Source organism: Passer montanus, unplaced genomic scaffold (genome assembly GCF_014805655.1).
Source record: "Passer montanus isolate IOZ18808 unplaced genomic scaffold, ASM1480565v1 scaffold37, whole genome shotgun sequence".
Classification (NCBI taxonomy): Eukaryota; Metazoa; Chordata; class Aves; order Passeriformes; family Passeridae; genus Passer; species Passer montanus.
In genome coordinates, this window is record NW_024368485.1 from 3,257,965 (window position 1) to 3,281,766 (window position 23,802).

The 23,802-nt window shown below is 43.5% G+C and overlaps 1 long non-coding RNA gene across 1 annotated transcript; it reads right to left on the bottom strand.

Annotated features, from left to right (window-relative positions):
- Nucleotides 1–10,399: 10,399 nt before the first annotated feature.
- On the bottom strand, nucleotides 10,400–17,702 carry LOC120506067. The gene is made up of 3 exons (XR_005628424.1): nucleotides 17,529–17,702; nucleotides 12,482–12,596; nucleotides 10,400–10,501 (listed from the first exon to the last, which is right to left on the bottom strand). It is a non-coding gene; the product is annotated as an uncharacterized LOC120506067 (long non-coding RNA).
- Between the last annotated feature and the right edge of the window lie 6,100 nt (nucleotides 17,703–23,802).

Below are 23,802 nucleotides of genomic sequence, written 5' to 3' on the forward strand. Positions count from 1 at the left end.
GCGGCTACAAGGTTTCATTTGTTGCCCTCTTGTTACAAAAAAAACTTTTTTTTTTTTTTTTTTTTTACTTATTCTTAAGTAGCTGTCTGCCCTCTCCCAGGTGGTAATTAACACATTTGATTTTTTTGGAAAAATTATCCACAGGTTTTTGTTTAAAGGAGCGGAGATTGAACAGCAAGGCAGTTTGGATCCATCCCAGTGCATACATTGAATGTAAATCTTTGGGGCTGTTCAAATGAGTGTTTCAGGTGTGCTGATTTTGGTGTTAAGGCTGCACTTGGAGGCAGCCACACAGCTCAAGCCCTGACCACAAAGGCTACTGCAGAAAAGATTGCTGGAGTTATTTAGCAGCTGGACAAGGAAAGGAATAGCAGGTGCTTGGTTTGTAACCCCTGCCTGCCCCTTGACAGCAGGACCTGCTCCCCAGGCAAAGCTTGGGAGTGTTAGGAAAATTAATCCACAAACATCAGAGATTTATGTCCAAAAAGGAGGCAGAGGAGTCCTTTTACTTTATTTGAATAAAGGGAGAGGCCATGGGGCATTCCCCTGGGATCTCTCAAATTTTTGGAGAACGCAGCCTCCCTTTTTATCCCAATTTCCCAGCAGCATTTCTCTTCTTCTTTCCCCATTGGCTGAGGTACTTGAGAGGTACAGACTTCCTGATATACCTGATACTGAAGATTTCCCTCTAATGTATAACTCTCCCTTTTAATTTTTAATTTATATGGAATTTAGGGGTTTTTCTTCCTCATTGTTTCTTTCATCTTTCAATGTCGAATTTAATTTATCAGCAAACCTAAAGTTTATTTGTAAAAGCAAATATCTTTTTCCATTCATCAATCAGTGGAATCCTTCCCACTGTTTCTTTAACCTCCCAGTGCTAGTTTTATCTACCAGCAGACCCACAGCTTGTTTGTAAAGAGAAATCTGCTATTCCTCTCAGGAGCTGTGAGTTTAGGCCAGCAGAAGGGGACAGACATGGCAATTCAAAATGTCTCCTTCAGGTGCAGGTTACAAGAAAAAGAGACCTCTGTGTCCCAAAAGTCACCCCTCTTTGATACCCCAAGCTGGCTGGAGACAGGCACTGCAAATATCCTTCCTTTCTGACACAGGTGGGTCATGTTCAGCACTCTGCTGTACAGCCGGGCAGGGAAATCAGGCAGAGCAAGGTCGAACGGCTCACCTTGCAAATGCTTGCATGAATACTTAATCTCTCTCCTGTGAGCAGTCTCACCAGCTTCAATACAACTGCAGATATTTAATCAAGAAGAGGAAAGATCTTTAACCCACTGCCTGCCTCCAAGGGGTCTGGGGGGTGGGAGGCAGAGAGCAGAGTCCTCCACCTGAGCCACCCCCTCCTGCAGCACAACTCCAGCACCAACCTGAACATCACCACCACAATGGTTTTAGTTACACAAAGCCCTGGCAGAGCTGAGTCTTTCTGCTTTTCACACACACACAGAAGGTTGCAATCACATTTCCTGGCAAACCACTCCTATTCTCCCAAGCCCAGCACAGCAGTTAATGTTCTTCAGTTCAATAAACCATCAATTCCACCACCACAATGGGAAAAACTCTAAAAAAATCCCCTCTAAACAACCTCACACAATAAAAATCAAAAACCCCCTAGCCCTTCAGGCTTTCTCCCTGCAACATGGGTGAGTTTCCAGGCTCCGCAGAGATGCCAAATATCTCCCACCCAGGGAAAAACTCACAGGTACCCCAACCTGAGGCCACTGCACATTGGGCAACTGTAAGTCCATCCCCACCTCCAGTCCCCCCTAGCCTGGGCCAGCTACTGAATGATTCAGGATCCCCTCCTTTTCTTCCTCCTCCTCATCATCAGTGAGTGGGAGCAGACACTCCTGCAGCTTTGGGAGGTGCTGCCCCAAACCAGCCATTGCTTCTGAAAGCAGCAGGTGACCTCTTTAAGGACCTGTGGTGCCCCTTCAAGACACAGACTGAGCTTCCAAAAGAATCACTAAAAATGGAATTTGTGCCTTAGTTAGAGCTGAGGAAAGGCAATTCCTAAGTCAAGCTGCTAGAGTTCATCATATCATGGAAACACAAGCCCTGCTGAATCATAATCCATGGGTTTTGTCTTCCTGGGGCAGGAGACAAAGTTATACCGAAAATGTTGTCTACAGACATCTCTATTTGGAAACAAATGCATATGTTACTGCAGTAAATTGTGTCAGCTAAAGGGGATGGAAATTAGATCATTTAAAAGCAGACAGCTCTCCTGTATTGTTTCAGCAGAATCATCGCTTTTACACAGCCAGATAAGGGGCTCATTTTTGGGGAAAACAAACACATCTTTTACGATTATGGCCATTCCAAGCTGTTTCTTGTATTCTAAATTGTCACACATGAAGGATCAATGCCGTTCTCAGACGATGATTTAATTAAAAACTCCTCCTTTCCTCAAGATGAGATCTGCAAAACCTCTCGAATGGCTGATGGATTATTTGCTATTACCTTGCCTGCTTTCTTTTTAATATTTTTTTCAGAATTTTAATTGCTGCCATTTGAGGATTATTGATTACCTGTAATTGCTCCTTTTCTCAGGCATCTCCCTAGTTATCTGCAGCTAAGTGATCTCTGCAAAAGACAAAAGCAGAGTACTTCAGAACCTAATGGTTTTCATTAACTGTTAATGAACACTGATAGGGTGATAGCTGGACGCTGCAGTGGCCTGAACTTTGAAAGTGGATGAGACTGAAATTCCTTTTCCTTAAGAAAAAAAAAACACTAAAAGCATCAAAACTCGTTTTTATACACCAGGCATATTCAACAGAAACTAGACCAATGAAGTCTTTACAGCATGGGACACTCCTGAGTGCAAAGAAAAATCCCCCTCTGCCTTCCAGAGCAGGCACTCACTTCAGATGGATGTCATTCCCACAGGTCACAGGCACATAGGGATCCAAGGGACAGCCACCAGATCCAGAGGAACTGGACTAAAGGGGTTTTCATTTTTTAACCTCCTAATTCTGTGTGCTCTGATCAGCCCATTAGACAAAGAGGTTTGCTCAATTTACCAGTGCTCAGCTCACAAACTGCTGAGAGCTCGGACTTGGTTCTGGATTCTGCAGGAGCGGGAGATACACAGTTGTTTCCCGCACCTTTGTCTTATTTACAATCCAGATTCCATGGAAATATTTAAAACATGCAGCAGAATCACCCAGTGCAAAGCTCATTTTCCTCCTTAGGTCTTTTTCTTGGCATTCCAAGTACATTTAAAAGCTCAAACATTTCAAAATAACAGGGTCAAAAATGCTGCTACACAGGGAGCATCAAGTGCAACAAGCATCAAGCTGCCCTTTGCTGCAGGTTAAAGGTAATGCTTTCACTTTAGACTGAGAATTATGATCTCAAATTACAGCAAATGATACTGTTAGAGTTGATCTGATAATTCTGCTGTACCTTAGTATAAAGATAGCATGATTAAACAAATTTAAAAAAAAAAAACACCCTGTATCATTAATTTCAGAGCAATTATTTTTAGAAATTGATCATCAGCTAAGTGGGAGCTCATTACCAGATTTTGCCTAGAAATAAGTTTTCAGTAGTGAAAGCCTGCCCACAAGACTTAAATAACAAAAACCCATGAAACATGGTGGTAGAAATTTAAGAATTTTTTTTCCCCCAGTGCTGACACTGACCTGCAGCTCAGTGGGGAAGACAACACTACACTGAGCTCTGCCCTGGCCCCAGCACTGCAACAGGTATCACTGTGCTATGGGAAATCCCTCTCATTCACAGACTGCAGGAGCATCCATGTGCCATGGGAAAACAGGAGACGAAGCTGGAGCAGTTGGAGGTTACAGAAGCTTTGGCCCTTGGCCATAGTTTGACACTGGCACAATGCCAGGAACCCACAAAAGATGTTCACTCACCCTGCCCTGCCACAGCTGGGCAGTGGAGAGGAAAAAAATCAACAAAGGGTTCATGAGTTAAGGACCAGGAGAAAACAATTCAAGGCTGCAGGAGCATCCATGTGCCATGGGAAAACAGGAGACGAAGCTGGAGCAGTTGGAGGTTACAGAAGCTTTGGCCCTTGGCCATAGTTTGACACTGGCACAATGCCAGGAACCCACAAAAGATGTTCACTCACCCTGCCCTGCCACAGCTGGGCAGTGGAGAGGAAAAAAATCAACAAAGGGTTCATGAGTTAAGGACCAGGAGAAAACAATTCAAGGGCAAAACAGGATCAGCTTAAGTTGCGAAGTGGCAGAGATCCACCCACAGCCCATGGGGAGGTGCCCATGCCAGAGCAGGTGGATGCCTGGAGGAGGCTGGGATCCAGTGGGAGACCTGGTAGACAGTGGGCTTGCATGTGAAAAACACCAATCATTTGTTTTTTAAATTTTAAAAGTTTATTAGTAATAAAATGGTTATAAAAATAGTAATATAATTAGAATAATAAAAATTTGAACAATTGGCTTTAGGACAACACAAGACAATAAAAACAAAGAGTTACAGACAGTCCGGGTGCCTCTTTCTGGGCAAAATAAGCCCAAAAAAGGACACTCTTAACAGAGGATTAACCCTTAAAAGCAATAGCCTGTTGCATATCCACACATCTCATACATGATGCATAAATTCCATTCAAACACAGGATTCTGTCTGGTCACTGTCAACTTCTTCCTCTGAATCCTAATGGCATCTTCATAGCTGAGCAAGGTGGAAGAAGTTAGTTTATTCTGATAATGGGGCAATAAATTCTTTTTCTCTGCAAGATTTAGGTGTCCTGTGGCTGCTCTCCCGGTGTGAGTACCTCATTCCTCTCTTTTAAAAAAAGTATCTTACATAGCATAGTTTCTATTTTAACACTATGTTATAACCTAAAACTATATTTAACACACTACTTAAGAAAATTAACACAGCGTAACTTTCTAACATATAATATTCATTTTACTATTTGGAAAAAGCCAATCATAAAATACACATTTTTCACATTGCAGATGCAGCAAACCTTCCTGTGGCATAACCACGTGGCAGACCACTTGTAAAGGATGTTGCTGCAAATGCAAATGGAAGTGCAGCAGGCAGCAGAGGGACATATGAAGGGAATCTTGGATATCTAATCCAGTTGTAAAAGACAGCTTGGGTAGGCAGCTAATTGGGAGCCATGGGAAAAGCTTTCCCAGCTGCAGGCAGCAAGTAGCTCAGGGAGAAAGGAGCTACAGGTTTTCTGCAAGAAAAAGCTGACTGTTAAACTGAGTATAGTACTGATGGTAAATGCATTTCATCACCAAATTATATATCTATGAAAAAGTACAACAGAGAAAAAGAAAAAAGAAAGTACGTGTCAAGCTTTCTGGGCCTTTTTTCACTTTTCTAGGGAAAATTTTATTCCAGTGCATTGGCAGATACAGCACAGGTGGGAATGTTTTCACCTAAATAATTGCTTGTAGGCTGAAGTAATTAATTGTCTTATATTTTTTCCAATAAAAAAGAGATTAAATACTGAGACTTATTTAGTAAAAATGATGGCCAGTACAATGGTTTTGTTTCATTAACAATGAGATTTTTTTTAAATACACATGAAAATAATCCTTATAGTTCTACATTCTGAAGAAGAGTTGTTTATTCTGTAGAAAAAGCTGAAGATTAACCATTAAATTTCTGGGGTGACCTTCATTATTAAATCTCTGCTCTGCAGAGAGCAGCAGACACTCTTAAGGCACGTGCTGGCAATTTCAGCTGCCTTTACTCTTGAGTGCTTCAGTCCCACAAAGCAAGATTGACATCAAAACCAGGGAAAAAAGATGATGAAAGGAATGAACAGGTTCTTCTGGGTACAGAAAACAACTTAAAAAGCTGGACCCTCCAGTCAGAGTGAGTTATGCATTTAACAACTGTGGTGACCTAAAGAATTAAGTGGGGACAGATTTTTCCTTATTTTTACAATAAAGCAACATTTGGAAAGCAGAGGAAAATGTGGCATGGAAATAGAGAGGCAAACAGCAGTCCTAGAAGGAAGGAATAGAGGATTACATAGTGGACTCCTTCTCGAAGGCTCACTGTAAATATTATCCCTGTCCAGTCGGGGGAAGTTTCTTGTGGTGCTTTGGCAAACAACCTTTTTTTCTTGTTGTCACCAAAATACTTTTAAAAGAATATGTTTTTCATGTGATTCCAACTCAAAAGTTTGGCTTAAACCCTACTTCTTTGGAAGGCAATCAAAATTTATTTTTGACTTCACTCAGGCCAGGGTTGGACTGACAGGGAAGTGGATGGACAGTGAATGCACACCTGTATACTGACAGCAGAGAAGATAAAAGTCACTCCTGTGACTGCTGTTAGGGACTTAGGGAAACCTGAGATGGTCCCACACGTAGGGACAGGAAGGGACTTCACATTATCTCATGTGCCCAAATTAAGATGAAGATAATAGTGGTTGTTTTAAGTGTCTTCTCCCAAGTAACAAATGGAAATGGCTTCAAGTTGCACCATGGGATCTTTAGATGGGATATTAGGAAAAATTTCTTCTTCGCTGAAGTGGTTGTTAAGCATTGGAACAGGATGCCCAGAGAAGGGGTGGAGTCACCAGCCCTGGAGGTATTTAAAAGCCACTTACATGCTGTGCCTGGGGCCATGAGTTAGTGGTGAGCCTGGCTGTGCTGGGTAATGGCTGGACTCAAAGATCTTGGATTTCCAACCCAAACTATTCTGTGATTTTGTGAGTAAGAAGAGTGATGCAGAGCACTCTCACTGGAAAGCTGGCTGTGCTAGACAGGCATCTGTATTTGATGCACAAATTCAGGTGATGAGAACATGAAACCTGTCCCTGGTGTAATGCGGCCAAGGCGAGGGCACGCGTTTGACCACCTGACTAAGCAATGTGGAAGCACATTCACTGCTAACTGCAGGAATACATCAGGCCTTGGCTTGATCCACCAATATCCTGGAAGAAAATCACCTTGTGGGATGGGAGAGCAGCCACTAGGTGGGATAACAGCCTAGCACGCAACATGCCTGGGAAATGCATGCACCCAGTCTTGGGCCAACATTGCTCATGGGAGTCTCATAAAGCCCTGAGCTCTGTGTCAAACCTGCCTTGGCTAGGGAGCAGCTTTAGACAACCTCAACATATCTAGAAGTATTCATACATGTTCTCTGTTCTTGCTCTGTTCACATGCAAGTGTTTTTATAGCTGCACTATTGCATAGTTCTATAATTGAACTAGCCACATTTTCAAACATCCTAGCAGGGCTGTTTCAGAGCTCAGGAAGAAAGTCTAACACCATAGTAAAAGAAATGGACAAAGCACTTGAAATCAAAGAATCTGGCTTAATTTGCATCAGAAGGACTTTGACCTGTAGATTTTTCTCCTCTGCTTTATGGAGTAAGAAAAAAAAAAAGTGATAGTCTCACTTTAATATTTACAACAGGCCTTTTATGCATCCTTAATGGCATTCTTTATAAAAAATGCATTAATTGTTCTGTTTTGCTTCAGGCAGGGGGGATCCTTTACAGGATATGCAGCTTAATTTGGATCTTAACAATGACAACATTCCACAAATTAATGTATCTGGGAGACAAACTCCCAAGCAAAGATGTAAGAGCAGGAGCTTGGCCTTTGCACATGAATATTCTTAAGGAGAAAGGAGGAAGGTTTTTTTCTCCTCACAGCTTGAAGCAGATCAGAAAGCTCCCAAAAAGAGCAAGAGAGAGGCCAGCTGCTAAATAGGACATGTAGTGACAGGACAAAAGGGAATGGCTTCAACTATCAGTGGGCAGGGTCAGATTAAATATTAGGAAGAAATTCTTCCCTCTGAAGGTGGTGAGGCCCTGGCACAGGTTGCCCAGAGAAGCTGTGGCTGCCCCATCCCTGGAAGTGTTTGAGGCCAGGCTGGATGGGGCTTGGAGCAACCTGGGATAGTGGAAGGTGTCAGGGCAGAGGGGTTAGGACTGGATGGTCCTTAAGGTCCATTCCAAACCACTCTGTGATTCTATGACATAGATAAAATAAGGCTTAATAAAAAACACCATCTTACACAAAGACATACACAAAGTTTCTGTATGTTTCAGGTTTTCCTTTCCCAGATTTTTGTATATGGAATTGTTGCATTCCCCTTATTCCTCTTTGCACAAGAAGGCTTTGTACAAGAGGATAGGGATTGGGTTGTCCCAAACCCACCTGCAGGCCAAATGATCCATTTATCCTCACATCCACTCCCTCCCAGGAGTCTCTATGACACTGCAAACCTTGTTTCCATTGACAGGTTATAAAAAAAATATAAAATTAAAAAATGAAGTCCATATAAGAAAAGGCCTTACACCGAGGCTTCCATTTGACTTTGCCAGGTGACAGAAAGTGATTTTTGCAGGTTAACAATTTAGTAATAAGTTGTGCATATATGTATGTATGGTTATGCATCCACAGTACTCTGGTAACAGTGAAGATGCTCATTTGGCAGGAGGAGGCTGAAAATGCCTCCTACATGAGTGAAGGATCAAGGGTCTGTAATCCTAAGGAAAATGCAGGAGTTAAATATTAATAAATCCCAGGCAAATCTCAAACAATACTAAGGCCTGCACATTTCTTTCAATTATAATCCTGTTCTGCAAAAGCAGTCTGAGGATATAGGGGCTGTTTAAGATGTCAGGGGGGTGTGAATAGATCACTCTGACAACTAAATTAAGGATGAAAACTATTTTTGGGCATCATAGCATTGATCTCCCTTCCAATGAGAGCCTCACCTGCCTCTGAATCTCTAATAGTAAAGATTATGGATCAGCATGGAAAGGATATTCTGGATGATCCAATGTACCTTTCAGTGTGCAGAAGAATGAATTTGATTTCGTCGCATTTTCAAAAGGATTTAGAATTACAAAACTAAATCAGTATTATTTTTATGTATGAAGCAATAAAAAGGAGAGATACCCTGCTGAGCCTGGATTGCCAAATCCTTGCTAGAAAACAACCATGTATTAACAATTTTCAAATACAGAGCCACAACAAGATAAGTGTAGCAGGAAGGAATCATCATAACATTTCAGGAACTGCTGCTGTCGCTGCCTGCTGTAATTTCTCACTTGTAACAATCAGGCATTATAAGGGAACTTTGGAAAGAACCAGCTCTGTCTCTTACACTGTGACAAGCCAGGCTCAGCTAAAAATAGCAACCAGCAAGGAAAAGAAAATAAACACATCTCACACCACCCTTTGAAAAGTCCTTTGCTCCCCACTGATTTCAGCTGAAAATGCCCACAGAGCCACGCACGCTGCCAGACACCACAAAGGGCTTCCATGTCTCCAGACTCACTTGGGCTTGGAATTAAAAGAAAAGCTGCAGTTGCTGAGCAATGGGCACAAACTCAGCCTCTCTGTGCCCCCTCTTCAGCACCACTTCTGCTCCTCCTTCCCCCTTGCACCTCGTCTTCTTGCAAGATCAATTTGAGGTGTGCAGGTCAAGAGCTCAGGATCCAGGAGATGAAGAGCAAAGCGTGGCAGCAAGGCCCTTTGACAGGCTGAGAAGTGACGTGCAGGTGCCACAGGAAATCAGCCTCTGACATGGGACCTGAGAGCCCTGATGTGCTCACGGCATGAGTGCATCTTTTATTCCTCCCCAGCACCAAGGGAGAGATGTCAGTCACACGGCAAAGGGCACAGCAGAGCCACGGGGACCAGAACCTTCTACAGTGGCAAGGTTTCATGCTGTTTCTGTAATTTTTTGTCTGGCAAGTGAAATGTATTTCAGCAGAAGGTGGGAAAGGACTTGGAACAAAATTGATCTTGGCTGAGCAAACATTTGACAACGTTCTGTGGGAAACAACCATCTGTCTTGGGAGATATCAACTCCAAGAGATATTGATGGCACTAAAAATATCCGCCTTAGTCCACAGTCCCACGGCATTCCGTTTCAAAGCTTCAATCCTTCAGCAGTAAACCTTTCTATTTATTTTTATTTTTAGCGTGTTGACTTACCAGGTGGTTAGTGAAAGGCTCTGGTTTGTTTGAGATGTAGCCACACAAGTTTCTGGTGCCTGGGATGAGTGGAAACTAGAGAGGAGCTGCAGAGAGATAATTAATATGGATTAAATGGAAAAAGGGCTTTGTGCTCTGCTTCACAAGTACAGACCGTACACAGAGATGGATGTCTCTATCTCAGAAGAGCTTCCTGGAGCAGTTTGGCAGGCTGGTTTCTTCTGAGAAACATGAGAGGAGAGAAAAAAACAGTACTCTTTGAAAGAAACTTTTAAAACATACCATGAATTCAAAACAGCTCTTCCCTCCTCACTGTCAAAGAAGCTAACAGATTTATTGAAGCTGACAAACAGTCCCCATCCCATGAATCATTAAGATTTAGACCATTTTACCTTCCATGTGTCACTAAAAATCAAGATAATACAAAGTTTTACAAGGAAAAAGGGAAGATGGGGCAGCTTAACTTCACCAATGGATGTTCAGCGCAGAACTTGTCACATCCATTTTTGTATCTGTGGTTTGCCAGCCTCCTGCTACCCAGGCAGGTGCTTTTCCACGGGCCTGTGAAGTAATAGTTATTTTTACCACAAACTGGAGATCTCACTCCAGGGCATATTTCATTTTGCAAAAGGCATTCTCTTGGCCATCAGGGGTCTCTGTAGGGAGTATCAGAGATGAGAGGATTACAGGCAAAAGCCTTGAGTGGTTCTGCCATACCTGCTCCAGTGTCTCTTGCTCTCTCCACCTGTAATTTGTGCAAACTCCCCACCACAGCCACACCAACACCCACATTCCCTCACAGAGTCCCAGCTGCAGCAACAACAAGATCCTCATTGCACGGGGACAACCTGCATTTTACTCTTTAAATCCCTCCCCCATCATATAAAAAATACTGGGGTATTTTTTAGGGTTGGTTGTTTTTATTTTTTTTCATTTTCTGGTGGTTTTCTCCTTCTGGGAGAGTGTCTGCATTGGCTTTATGGTTGTTGCTCAGGAGAGTCAATAACAAGTGCTGTGCACTTGAGCCAAGAGGAAGGACAAATGATCCTTCCTGCTGACACCCCCTGCCTCCAGGGACCCCACCAGGAACCCCAGAGCCAGATCTGCCTTCTCCATCTTTAGTGTCTGCTAAAGAGGATCTCTGTTCTGTGCCCAACACAGCAATCCCATGGGAATCCATGAAGAATGCCTTGCAGAAGGGTGTTTTTTCAGTACACTCAAAGAAATTATGCTGAATTCAGTCAGATACTGCAGTGATGGAGGCAGAGAATGAAATGACTGCCTCATGCAGGTAGACTCAGGTGGATAAAGGAAAGGGGGTGCCCCAGTACAGGGACTGAAAAGGAGAATTCCCACATCTGGAATAGTTTAGGGAAAAAACCCACAATAAAATACTTCAGGAAACAGTAGCTTCATGGAATAGTGAATACTACACGTCGAAGAAAAGGGAGTCAGGCTTTGTTTCCTGGGCAACTGGGGAACCATAAAGAGACTGGATCACAGTTAGGAAAGAAGTGGAAACATCTGAAATAGGAAGGCAGGAAGGAGAAGATACAGCACGAGAAGGAGAAAAAAGGTTGATGGGATGCATGCTTTTTAATGATTTTTTTTTTAAAGTTGGGTTTATTTGCATGACAGCTCTGAAACAGGACAAGGTACAGAGAAGGGCAATGCTGCATAATGTGAATGAGGAAAGGGAACTATATGGCTTTTTCATTTAAATGCATGAAAATCTCCGAGAGGTCTGTGTGTGTTGAGAGGATGGGTATGAATTTAGAAGAATTATGCTGAAGTAAACAGTGACTCCAGTGAGAGAACAAACTCAAGCTGAAGGCTCATAAGCACAGCTGAAATTAGGAACTGTGCTAATAGTCCCAAGCTGTGTTTCAGGTTGAGGCTGAGTGGAGCACTGACTCAACAAACACATCAGCAAGACAGAATTTAACACCAGAAAATCCTCTGTAGTTCTTTGGAAATGAAATGTGAGGCTACAGTCACAGGGACCTGGCTGCAGGGATGGGATGGATGCAACTGCTGTGGAATGCACCTGCCCATCCACAGGGATCTCCTGACCCCACTGAGGTGGGTGTCCAAGGGTAGTAAGATGCCAAACTGTCTCTAAGAGCCACATCCTGCTGATACTCTCTGCCACCCCCATCCCACTCTTTTTCCCTGGTAGCAGCACTGCCCTGCAAGGGAAGGATGGAAACTGGCAAAGTGACTTACTGTGGAAAGAGCAGAGGAATGGAAAACCACTAGATTCAGGCCTGGACATACCCACGTAGGGGACAGGCACCCCAGAGTGAAGGTACTTGGGAGGTTTGGTGATGGGAAAGGAAAGCACATGCTTGGCTTCCTGCTTAGTGGTGACACAGACCCCTCAATCTGTCCCCCACCCAAGCTCTGCTGCCTTCCTCCATCTTTCATTGTGCTGGCGCCATTTGCACACTAAGGCAAACTTTGAGGGTGACACATAGGGAGAAAACAGTTGGGAGACACTGGATTGCTGCTCAAGACCAGAAGATATCGGTGGTGCCTTACCAACAGGAAATCTTGCTGGCTTTGTATCATCTTCCCCAGATGTCCAAACACAAACAGGTTTCCTTTGAGCAAGGAAAGAGGGAAGAGCATCAAAACTCACAAAGCACAGGCTGGTCTGAAAATGAAATTAAAATAATGGAATCATGGAGTGGCCCGGGTTAGAAAGGATCCTAAAGATTACCTTGTTCCATCCCTCTGCTATGGACAAGGACATCTTCCACTAAACCAGGATGCTCAGAGCTCCATTCAACCTGGCCTTGAACACTTCCACAGATGGGGCATTCACCACTTCTCTGGGCAACCTGTTTCAGTGCTTCACCATCCTCACAGTGATTATCTTCCTAATATCTAATCCTTAGATAACTTCTTATTCCGAAACCTCCAAAAACCAAATCTAGATGAAAGCAACTAATGTAAAGAACCACATACAGTCACTAACAACACCTGGATTTCAGTTGTCCTGGTCAAACCAAAGTATTTTTGCCACATCATCAAATACATTCTATATGTGCATTCTTTATTCAGTAATGATTTCTTTATACATGGCTGTGGTACACCCTGAAACATGCAGCTCACTAATTAACTGACAGCCACCTGGGATGGCAATTAGCACAACAAAATCTGGAGCAAATCCATAAGACTGATCATGGGCTGTACATGCATGAATCACTGCAAACAGGCAGCCTCAATGGTTTTTTAAGGAGAAAACATGCATTTCAAGTTGAGTGAAGGGAGGCTGTCCAGGACTGACACATGTGAGAAATCAGGCTCTGGTTGTGCAGGAAGCTGCAGGCTTGAGATCCCCAGCCTTCAAGCTGGTTGAGTGGCAGCACAAGGATCTGCCTTTCAATACCACATGAAAGAGCTGGAACTCTTTTATCCCATGGAAGAATGGCTTCCCAGTGCTGTCTCTCAAAGCTATCCTGCCAACAGACCATAGACTGGAGGTTTTGTGATGAAGAACTACTGATCTGGGACCTGGGATCTGGGACCACTAAACCAAAGTGAAGACAAGCTAAATTTGGGTGAAAGACACTCTGTGCACACGCAGGAGGGCTGCTAAGTTGACACAGAGCTTTCTGATATGGCACCTACTCGGTTTGAGGCTCTTGGGAGTTTAGTGCCTTCCCTCCTTTGCTTCCATGAAAAATTACAATGACTGGGCATTGCTCGTGCAGCTCCACACTGTGCATTTGCTGCTGATGGGTGAATTTAATCCTGCTGGAAATGCAGAGGTAGGCTGCAAAGGATGAACTGTTTCCTGCCAGCATTTCAGCTCCTTCGTGCCTGCTCAGGGGCTTTGCCTAAAATCGGTGACAATCTGCCCACTTCTGTACCTAATTGCCATAAACATGTGAAAACAGACCACAGCACAGTTAGCAATTCTCCCTTCATTATGCCAGTGTGCTTCTCGTAGCATAATCATGATCAACAGACACATCGTTCTCTTCTCACTGTTTTCATTTTGCAAGTTTAGCTTCTTTTTCCACTAGTAAAGATTTAAAAAAGAAAAGGTAGAAACAACATAAACCACCACCTTTTGAAGGCTGAGTCTGTCCATGCAGCAGTCTGAGTCTGTCCAAACAGCCCCCGACTGCAGAATCAGACTCTGCTGTACCCAACACCAGCAAAAATAAAAAGCACATGGTTTGAAAGAAAACTTGGTGCTCATCACAGGCAGCTCAGATTCTGCACTTCATCAAGGGCCAATTCGCACTAGGATTATTAGTTAACCAGCTATTTCCTTCCTCATTGGCTTTTAACCATTTATTGTTTATAGAGCAGCCTGGGAAGCTCTGCAATAGACACTACAGCATTTAGAAAGCAGCAGGAGTCACCCTACAGGAGTAAGTTAAAGCTCAGCATGTGCCCTTCAGCTGGAAATCATAAATTATCCCTGGAAACATAGAGCTGACCCATGAGCTGGAAGACAGAAAACAAGAGGGCACCTTTTCTACTCCCTGGGGAGAGGGCTTCCAATTGACAACCATCATTCAGGTGATGTAAATGCAGACATTTTTGCTAATCTTATGCTAAGTTTGATTTCAGATTTTGCTTTTGCCTGCACAGCCTTTTATTCACTCCTCTCTCTCCTCCCTGTCTTTGAAGGTTGCCTGCCCTTGAGAATCTCTTCTTCCTTTCTCTAGAACTATTTGCATTCTTCCTCAAAATGTTGCTAATACAGTCTCCCATCCCATCATCCCCAGCTTGCCAGTCAATGCATGCTTTTTGAGAAATAAAAATAAAGCAAATTCAGGGTGTTAATAAAACTTATGATCCAGAGACAATATTTGCTTTGGCTATTGTACAGAGAATTTAAGAAGCTGGGATCTCCAAGTTTTAGGAACTAAACAGCTGTTACATAGTATACTGCTTTTTTTTTGTAGAACTGTTCAGAAAATACTGGTCTGAAGTCTGGAGTATTTATTCCAGGACTAGTGAGTACCAGCAGCTGTGCGTGAGGTTTTCAAAAGGACAAAGGATGTTTGTAATTTGAGCCCAGTTTATTCTGTAAAGCAGGTTTGGATTTAGGAATGAGTCCAGGTAAGTTTGTGCACTATGCTGTTTTACAGGACAGCAAAGCCAGTGGCTGACTGACACCTCTGAGGGCTGCAGCACTGACTCCTGTGCCAGACAGGCTGGTGGAGATGAGAATAGCCAGGGCTTCCTGGGCTTCCCATTCCCACTCATTGGAGGCCTGGCCACCTGTCATGGACAGCAAAGGCAAGTACTCAACAGTGGTTCAATATCAATTACCAAAATTAGTCTGTCCTATGGCAAAGCAGATTTTCAGGACAATTTAACTATTTGTGCCTCCATCTGGTCTGTTTGATGCTGTTAAAGTCCTACTCAAAATGAGTCTGTTTTGGAACACAGCACTGGTAATGGATACACAGATACTGTAATGAGATCACCACAGTTATCAATGCAGATGAAGTCCAGCTCCTGAGACCTGAGCCAGCAGAAGGGCTGCACATCAGAGCTGGATCCCCAGGCTCTCTCAAAGCTGAAGCCCTTGTAGCACAAAGACCAGCAGTCCCAGAATAGCATCGTGTTTGCCATGTCTCAGCCAGAAAAATCTCACTTTGGACAACCTGTGAGTAAGTGTGAATCCAAACCCAAAACTCTGACACCACAGTTTCCATAAGTGACTCTTCTGCTCATCCCCTGCCATGGCCAGGGGTGTTCCGAGGGACAGTCCAGACTCAACCTGGAATCCAACCAGCTCTCACTCCACTTCCTGAGGTCTAGCAATGAGCACACCTTTACTCTCAGCTCTGCTTCTCACCCACACCAAAAAAATCCCAGTATGAGCATCCATTCCCCCAGCTTAGTGGGAGGAAGGTGAGCACCACCCCCCCACACTACACAAATATTTCTGCCTGCCACTCTAAGACTTTCATGCGTTTCTTCCACCTTGCCTTTTCTCACTGGAGCTTGGAAGAATGCATCTTGCTTTAAAAATCCAAACCAGTCTCATACAGAGAAACCCGACCAAAATTGGCCATGCCACTGCACTTGCCTTTTCCCCAGAGGGGAGGATGCAAAAGCAAACAAAACGTGGCAGATGTTTGTCATGGTGTTTAACGTGCTGCTGGAAGGGGTTCAGATCCTGTTGTGGTGAGAGCTCAGAAAGCTACAGTGCAGAAGCCAAACACTTCAAGATGAGCTTTTTGTTTTGAAATACTTCCAGATGATGCGTCACAGAACTAATTTAGGCAAGAACACATTTCCCTAAGCAAGACAATGATAGAACATTACATTAGGCAGTTACTCTGAAATCCCACTACCTGAAAAGACAATTCCCCACCTGAAACAGAGTATCAAAATAATTCAATTTTTTTCATCAAAATGGAAAAAATATGACAATTTCTACAGCAAAGAGCCATCAGATGGATATATGGGCCATCCAGCATATACAGATCTTTGGAAATTACAAGTGGTCTTTTCCAATAATGTTGAGTTAATACCTACCTACCTCAGCTTTTTTTCTAAATTGCAGTGACACACATGGTTAAATTCTCAGCTGTATTAAAAATACCCTGAGAAAAAAAAACCCCACTCACAATTTGTATATGTTGCATTATATCATCATTTGACTTTAGGATGTTGGAATTTGTTTTATCAGAATTTGACACTGTCTACTTGACTCAAACACACAAAACATGTAGTAAAACCACCAAAAATGTCATGCCTGTGAGCTTCGAAGCAGCACAAAGCTTGACTATTTTAATACATTTTTTAATCTTACAGAACTGCTTACCCATTGATTCAGCCTGTTCACCCAGGATCATTCTGTCACTGTTGCTTTGAGTTTTAATGCATTTCTCTCTATGCAGTAATTGAAAAAAAAATACATGTAACAACATTTCACAGCCTCTGGTTAAGGCTTCAGAGCTTCCTTGTGGTCGTTGTAGCGCATCTCTTTAAAAATGTATAATGCTAATGAGAAAGCCGAGCCTGCTGGCCAGAACGGCTCTGCAAAGGTGTGAGGCAGTTCAATAAGCAAAAATTCTCTACTAAGGAAAGCATGGACAGAAACTACTTCGTACTTCTGGTCTCAAGGTTTTGATTCAAGCACAGTGTCACAAGTGATGTACATCCAACTGCTCCTCCCAGTCAGGGAGCCCCAGGGAGGGAATTCTCACCCTGGGAGATGGGCAGTAGTTGCCTGGTGCCTCTTACACAGTGCCCCACTAGAAAAATACAACCAAACAAACTCCCTGGCAAACAGGGAGCCATGTCCAACCTGCGACAGAAATATCCTGGAACGGTGCCTGGGACAGCGGAGACATGGCTGGAGCGGGCAGCCCTACAATTCCCTACAATAATGATACAATCTGTGGGGAAATTTTCCCAGAGGAGAGGCAAATCCCATTCCTGTTGTAGCAACATTCCCCACAGCAACGTGCAATTCCAGGATAGAAACCATTCCATGCCAAAGCAACAAAACTCAACACGTGGTGAAACAAGTCGCCAAAGCCCAGGATGTTACTTAAATACAGTAAGATTTTTTAAAAATTGCTCATTATGTACCTTCTCTTACCAATGCCTTTAGATTTTGAATGTTCCATTGAAGCAGTGCTCTTCAACAAATCCCAGAGAGTGACCTGCACTTTCAGGGCCCAGGGCACACTTAAAACAGCTGATGAAGGAGGCGAGGGATGGGTCTTTGTTCAGAGATCCTAAAACCATTTATTACCACAAGAACAATCCAGGGACAAACACACAGCAAGGTGGAGGCCACAAAGTTAAATATGTGGGGAAAGGGGTGGATCTGAGAGTCAAGGACCAATGGGAACAGGGAAAAGTGGTGCAGGGGAGGGGCAGCAAACTAGGGGAGCCGGTGGGATAACAGGGGCGGAACACTGTGGCAAACTGGGGCCAATGGGCATCAGGAGAGGGGAGAACATTCTAGGGGAATGCAAATATGGTAAAAGGGGGCTGGACGGGGCTGACATCAACTGAGTACACCAATGAAACTTCAAATATTAACATGTGCCCACAGAGGCTTGTGTGAGGGAGGCTCTTCTCACCCTAACCTAGAGGGGTGTTTCTCCTTACTTCTTTCTGCCCCTCCACGGGTGAAATCTTATAGCCCCAGTGGCAGGCCTTTGACCCTCCATATTCCTTCTTTTCTCTGGGAAGAGGGAGGGAGAAAAGCTTGCACTTTCTTCCTTTTTCTTTCCTGGAAGAAAATGTGCCTTCTCTCCAGGTCATACATTGAACAAGCTATTTTTTAGAAATTGTATAAGATGGTTTGGAAATCAGCAGGCAGATCTAGAGTAGCATTCAGGTTCCTTCTTCATGTTGAATTTAGGATTACAAGGATCCAGGTATAATTTCATTTAAAAAATTAAAAGGAGCAAAGATAAACAGTCAAAATTAGTATGCAAAGTAGAAGCTGTATTTTTTTCTGTGCAAATATTAATTTTACAAAAATAAGTAGAAGCAGTATTCTTAAGAAAACAGTTTTTCCTTTTAAGCAAAGACTATTAAAACAAAAAGCTCTTTGAAAAAAAATCCTAACCAAATACATCTGACAAAATATCCAAGTCTTTCTTCTTTCCTTGCTTCTCCCCCTTCCTCCACGCTGTTTTCTCTCCGTTAAGGGAATTGTTTTATTTTCTGTTCTTTTGTTGTCACATATGGGGGGCCCTTAGTGTTGTTTCCTTCAATATATTTTAGCCAACATGGAAGATGATGTATTGCAAAGCAGATTAAGATCTAGGAAACCAACATGAAAGGCTAAAAACAAGTTACTGCAAATCTGAATCTGGTAAGATTTGGGACAGAAACTGGAGTCAGAGCTGGTGCTTGGGGGCAGCTCTGTGGGTGCTGGGTCAGGCCTTTGCTGGTCCCTGACCTTACCTGGGGGCAGGTTCACCATCCCCTGTGTCACCAGGGGCTCTGTCCACCCACCCTGTCACCCACCCTGGGCTTCAAGGCTCTGTTTGGAGCAAGAAGCAGCACACATCCCTATGCCTACTCAGCAGGAGCAGCTCCTTAAACTGAGAGTTGTTAAAATAACCACTTACGTATCTGTTCTCTCCTTTTGACTCCAAATATAGTTCAGGAATACACATGGAGGACAAAATATCTGCAGGTGGGTGGAAGTATCTGCATCAGCTTCTTGGTCAGCAATGCCCAAAGTTAGCCAACAGCCTAAGCTGCTCAGCAGGCTGGAGAGGATTAACACATCCAGGGCAAAATGTAGCAAAGAAGCTTTTTTTTGCCCTCTTGTCCATGCTGCCTTCCCAAGTACCAGGAGAGTGGGAACATGTTAAAGAGACTGGATTGTGCCAAGTGTCGCATGGCATCGCTAAATTGCAGATGTGCCAGCAGATAATTTAGATAAACACCAAGAAGCACATAAGAATTATCAGCCATGACTCCAAGGATGACAGGTTGATTCCACAATTTCCTAAGAGGCTGCAACCGTGAACTCCAAACACCCTTTTTATTTTTTGCCCTCCCACTTGGCAACCTTCAGAAACTGGAGTTTAGGTCTCTTTTAAGTTGATGTGCTACAAAGGAACCAAAAGAAAGCCTCAAGGGGAAGATATTGGCTTCAGCTATTTGATCCAGGTTTTTATATTGCTATTCCAGGCCCAGTTCTGAGAAAAATAAATCCCTTTATCCTCCAATTCCCTACCTAATCAAAACTAGGCCATTTCACTCAAATAGCCAAGCCATGTTGCTTAACACCCACACTGATTTCAGCCCCCTGGGAGTCAGATCTGAGAGATTTTCCTTTAAAGGACTAGTCAGAAAGAAGAGTAGTTTGTAATTTGGCTGTTGCTGCTCTTATGAAGCTTTGTCTTGGTCACAAAATGTTACTCTTCCCATCAGGAAAATGAGAGGTACAGCAGCATGAGCCCAGACAAGCATCCAGGAACCTTCAGGTCTGGAGCAGCCTCCCTTGAAGGAAAAATGGATCCACTCTCGCCTTTGGTTGTTTTTGGCAGTGTTAGCAACGTCTTTGTCAAACACTAGGCTAAAAATATCATTCAGCACCTACAACTGTATTCTTTAATTCCTCAAGGGTTTTTTTCCCCTAAGTGCATGCATAGACATAGGAAAGCAAAACCAACAGATGAAACAAGAGCATTACTGAAGATGATTACAAAGGAATCTTAGTTAATGAGCTTGTAGTACACCTTACTTTCTTGGCTTAGCATCTCGTTACTACATCAGATCCCTTTTGCTTTGAAACACCAATAATTTCCAAAATTCATGTGAACATCTCTTGTGCCGGAGCGGCAGAGTCACCACTGGGGTTGCTGTGGCAAACAAGCTGTTCTATCAGCCAGGAAAGGAAAGTGCTGTGCAAACACGGAGTAATTCCTCAGAGAAGTAACAATGTTAGAGCAAGGTGAAAACCTGAAGTAACTTTACCAGTGAAATGCAGCCAAACCCGATTTCTGCAGTTAATGCAGATCTGCGACTGCAGCACATTCAATTTTACTACTTTTTCCAGGAGCTATTCTTTATAGGTTAAAATGCAAATTTTACTTTCACTCAACTGGACTGCAGCTCAAGAGAGGGGATTCTGCCCCTCTGCTGGGACCCCACCTGCAGGGCTGTGTCCAGCTCGGGTCCAGCACGGGAATGACATGGAGCTGTTGGAGTGAGGCCAGAGGAGGCCTCCAGGCGGATCAGAGGGATGGAGCAGCTCTCACTGAAGAAAGGCTGAGAGATTTGGGGTTGTTCAACCTGGAGAAGAGAAGGCCTAGGGGGGACCTAACTGTAGCCTTCAGTACCTGAGGGGAGTCTACAAGAAAGATGGAGAAGGATTATTCACAAGGGCCTGGAGTGACAGGACAAGGGGAAATGGCTTCAAACTGAGAGAAATTTGGTTTATATTGGATATTGGAAATGAGTTCTTCCCTGTGAGAGTGCTTAGGCACTGGGACAGGTTGCCCAGAGAAGTTAGGTGCCCCTGGATCCCTGGAAGTGTTCAAGGCCTGGTTGGATGAGGCTCTGAGCAACCTGGTGTAGGGGAAGGTGTCCCTGCCCACCTTTGGGAGATTAGAACCAGATGAGCTCTAATGTCCCTTCCAACCCAGGCCCTTCTATGATTCTATGAAATACAAATCCACTTCGGTGACATTTTTTTGACTGCCTTAACCTGGACTGTAATCATTCTCTTCACACCACCACAGCTGCGTCTCACACTGTGTCACTGGAACTTACCATGCCCATACACGTACCTTACACTTTTAAAAAGGTCTTTGAACAAATCAACAAAATTTTACCCCACTGCAATGAAGCCACTGCAGAATTTTTAAGGCACTCAACTTTCCAGCCAACCTGTTAGATGTCCTTTCTGAATATTGAAATAGGTGACTCCTAACAGCATGGCACACATGAGAACATTGGGTAGAATCAGTTTTTGGCTGATTATTCTCACCTGAGTAACTGTATGTCATGCAAATGCTCTACCTGTGCGTTCACAGGACAGAATAAAGTCAGTGTGCTACATTTCACAGCCAAAATAACTAAATGGTGACTGGTGAAATCCTCATCCAAGAGACTATTTCTGACAGGTTCCCCAGGGCTGCATATTGGGCCTATGCTGCTCAGTACCACTGTCCATGATTTAGGGAGGAAAAAGAACAGATCCAAGTAACCAGCAGTGACATGTCACACATGACATATGACACCCATACATGCAGTGACACAGGAATTAGTAGGAGAATAAGTAACAACAATGCTTAGCCAAGAGAAAAACAACTGCTACTGGAGACACCTTTTAAGTTGTTCTATTGAAGTCATAGCTAAAGGAAGCTACTGAGAATTTCCATCCAGGTGGCTGAGAAAAGATCCTGCTGCTTCTCCTTGTCAAAGAGGGGATCAGCTGTCCACTGCTGTGCTGTGTTTAACTCTTACCCCTTGGCCTGGAGGCACCAAAACCAAGGGAGAACTTCAGAGCAGCCAACAAGGCAAAGGAGATCAAGTGAGGAGACTGGTGGGTGGTAGATAAAAGAGAAGAAATCCCAAGAAGAGAAGAGAGAATTTTCATAGCTCCATCAGAAGGTCAGCAGGGACACTGAAGTAAATGGTGTTACCAGATAAGGGTTTTATAAAATAAGTATTCATAAACAAAACAAAGCAGAATTTTTCCCATCATTATTTAAAAGTATGATTGCTTTAACTTTTTTTCTATTGCTGATAAAATGTTTGTAATTAATTTCATTAGCCCATTCCTGGTTGTCAGAAGCTCCATCTGATGGCTGTGCCTGTTTAAAGGCTGCATCCAAGAATTTCAATACATAGTTTATTCCATGAAATCTTCCATATAAACCTCCCAGTCTGCTGTGGACTATTGGACATGCCAAAACAAACTCTCAACCTTCATTTATTGACAGGCTCATCCTCACTATACTATAGTGAATTTTTATCTTTTTAGTGGCTGTCATTTCTCACTGCAGAATAAATGATGCCTCAGCTTCTTAAAAACCTAAATGTGTTTCTGATACTGTTCCCATAAACTTTAACCGTTAACATTGGAAAGAATTTAATAAACCAAAGTTTCACAGTCTTGTTACCTCATTACAGTTGTTCCTCAGCACCACAGAGCTGCTAAGGCATTTCTCATCACTACATAATTTTCAGGCTGCTTCTCCCAATTTCATAGATGACAAAGCAGAAAGCTGCATAGCTTATGTAAATCACTGTACACCTAATGTCCCACCAAAAGCCAAATTTGTGATTCTGCTGCTGAATCACAAATCAAACACCAGCCCTGCCAAGCCTCACTCTCTCGCATCTTAATGTGTAGTGGGAAAACACAGAATCACAGAATCATTAGGTTTGGGAGGGACCTCTGGAGATCATCCAGTCCAACCTCCTGCCAAGTCAGGATCACCCAGAGCAGGTGTCACAGGAGCACATCCAGGTGAGTTTGGGATGTCCCCAGAGAGGGAGACTCCATGACTTTTCTTGGCAGCTTCCCCAGTGCTCTGCCACCCTCAACATAAAGAAGCTCTCCCTCATGTTGAGTGAAACTTCTTGTGGCTTAGTTTATGGCCATCAACCTATCATGCCATGAAGGTATGTCCATCTGTCTGATCACAGACATTTATCCTCTTACCCTTTTCTGAGCACACCAAACAGCCACAAATCCAAGGTCCCTTTATGGCCCATTTCTGGGGTCAGGAATACAAAGTTCAGACTTTTCATATTTCAGAGAGAGAGAGAGAGCACACTCGTGCAAGCTGGCACGTACATGTGTCCAGAGAGGATTTGCAATAATGCACTTTGCATAGATTCCCAGAACCAGGAAATGCACACTGCACAGACTCCCAGAACCAGAGAGAACCTCAGGATCTGCTAGATACAACTTCAGTTGTGTTCATCCTACTCCTTATGATGTTTGTGCAGGGAAACAGAAGCTGTTTTGTGAAAGACAGAAAACAGCTGAAAACATCCAGGATGCCCTGAATGGTCTTTCCACAGCTGGCAAGAGGTAGGCAGAGCATCAGAGTTGTGGAAACTCACGTGGCATGGCTTAGAGACATCACATGTGGCACAAGAAGGGGCTGAGCCTGCACTCCCAAAGTGGCCTTGGGTTCACCTCCTTGCCCCAACGATTCCAGGGAGCACCATTCCCTGGAGTCCCCTGCCCTGCACAGCACAAGACCCTTTCTGGCCTTACCAAAGGCCAATGCCAGCCAAAGTCGGTCTGGCCAAATTAAAATTTCTTTTTCTTTTTCTCATTGTAAAAGCACACTTTGAGCTTTCCACCCCATTTTCCATGTACTCTCCTCTCCAGCTATTTAAACTTTGCAGCTACAAGACCAAAACTTCCCAAACAT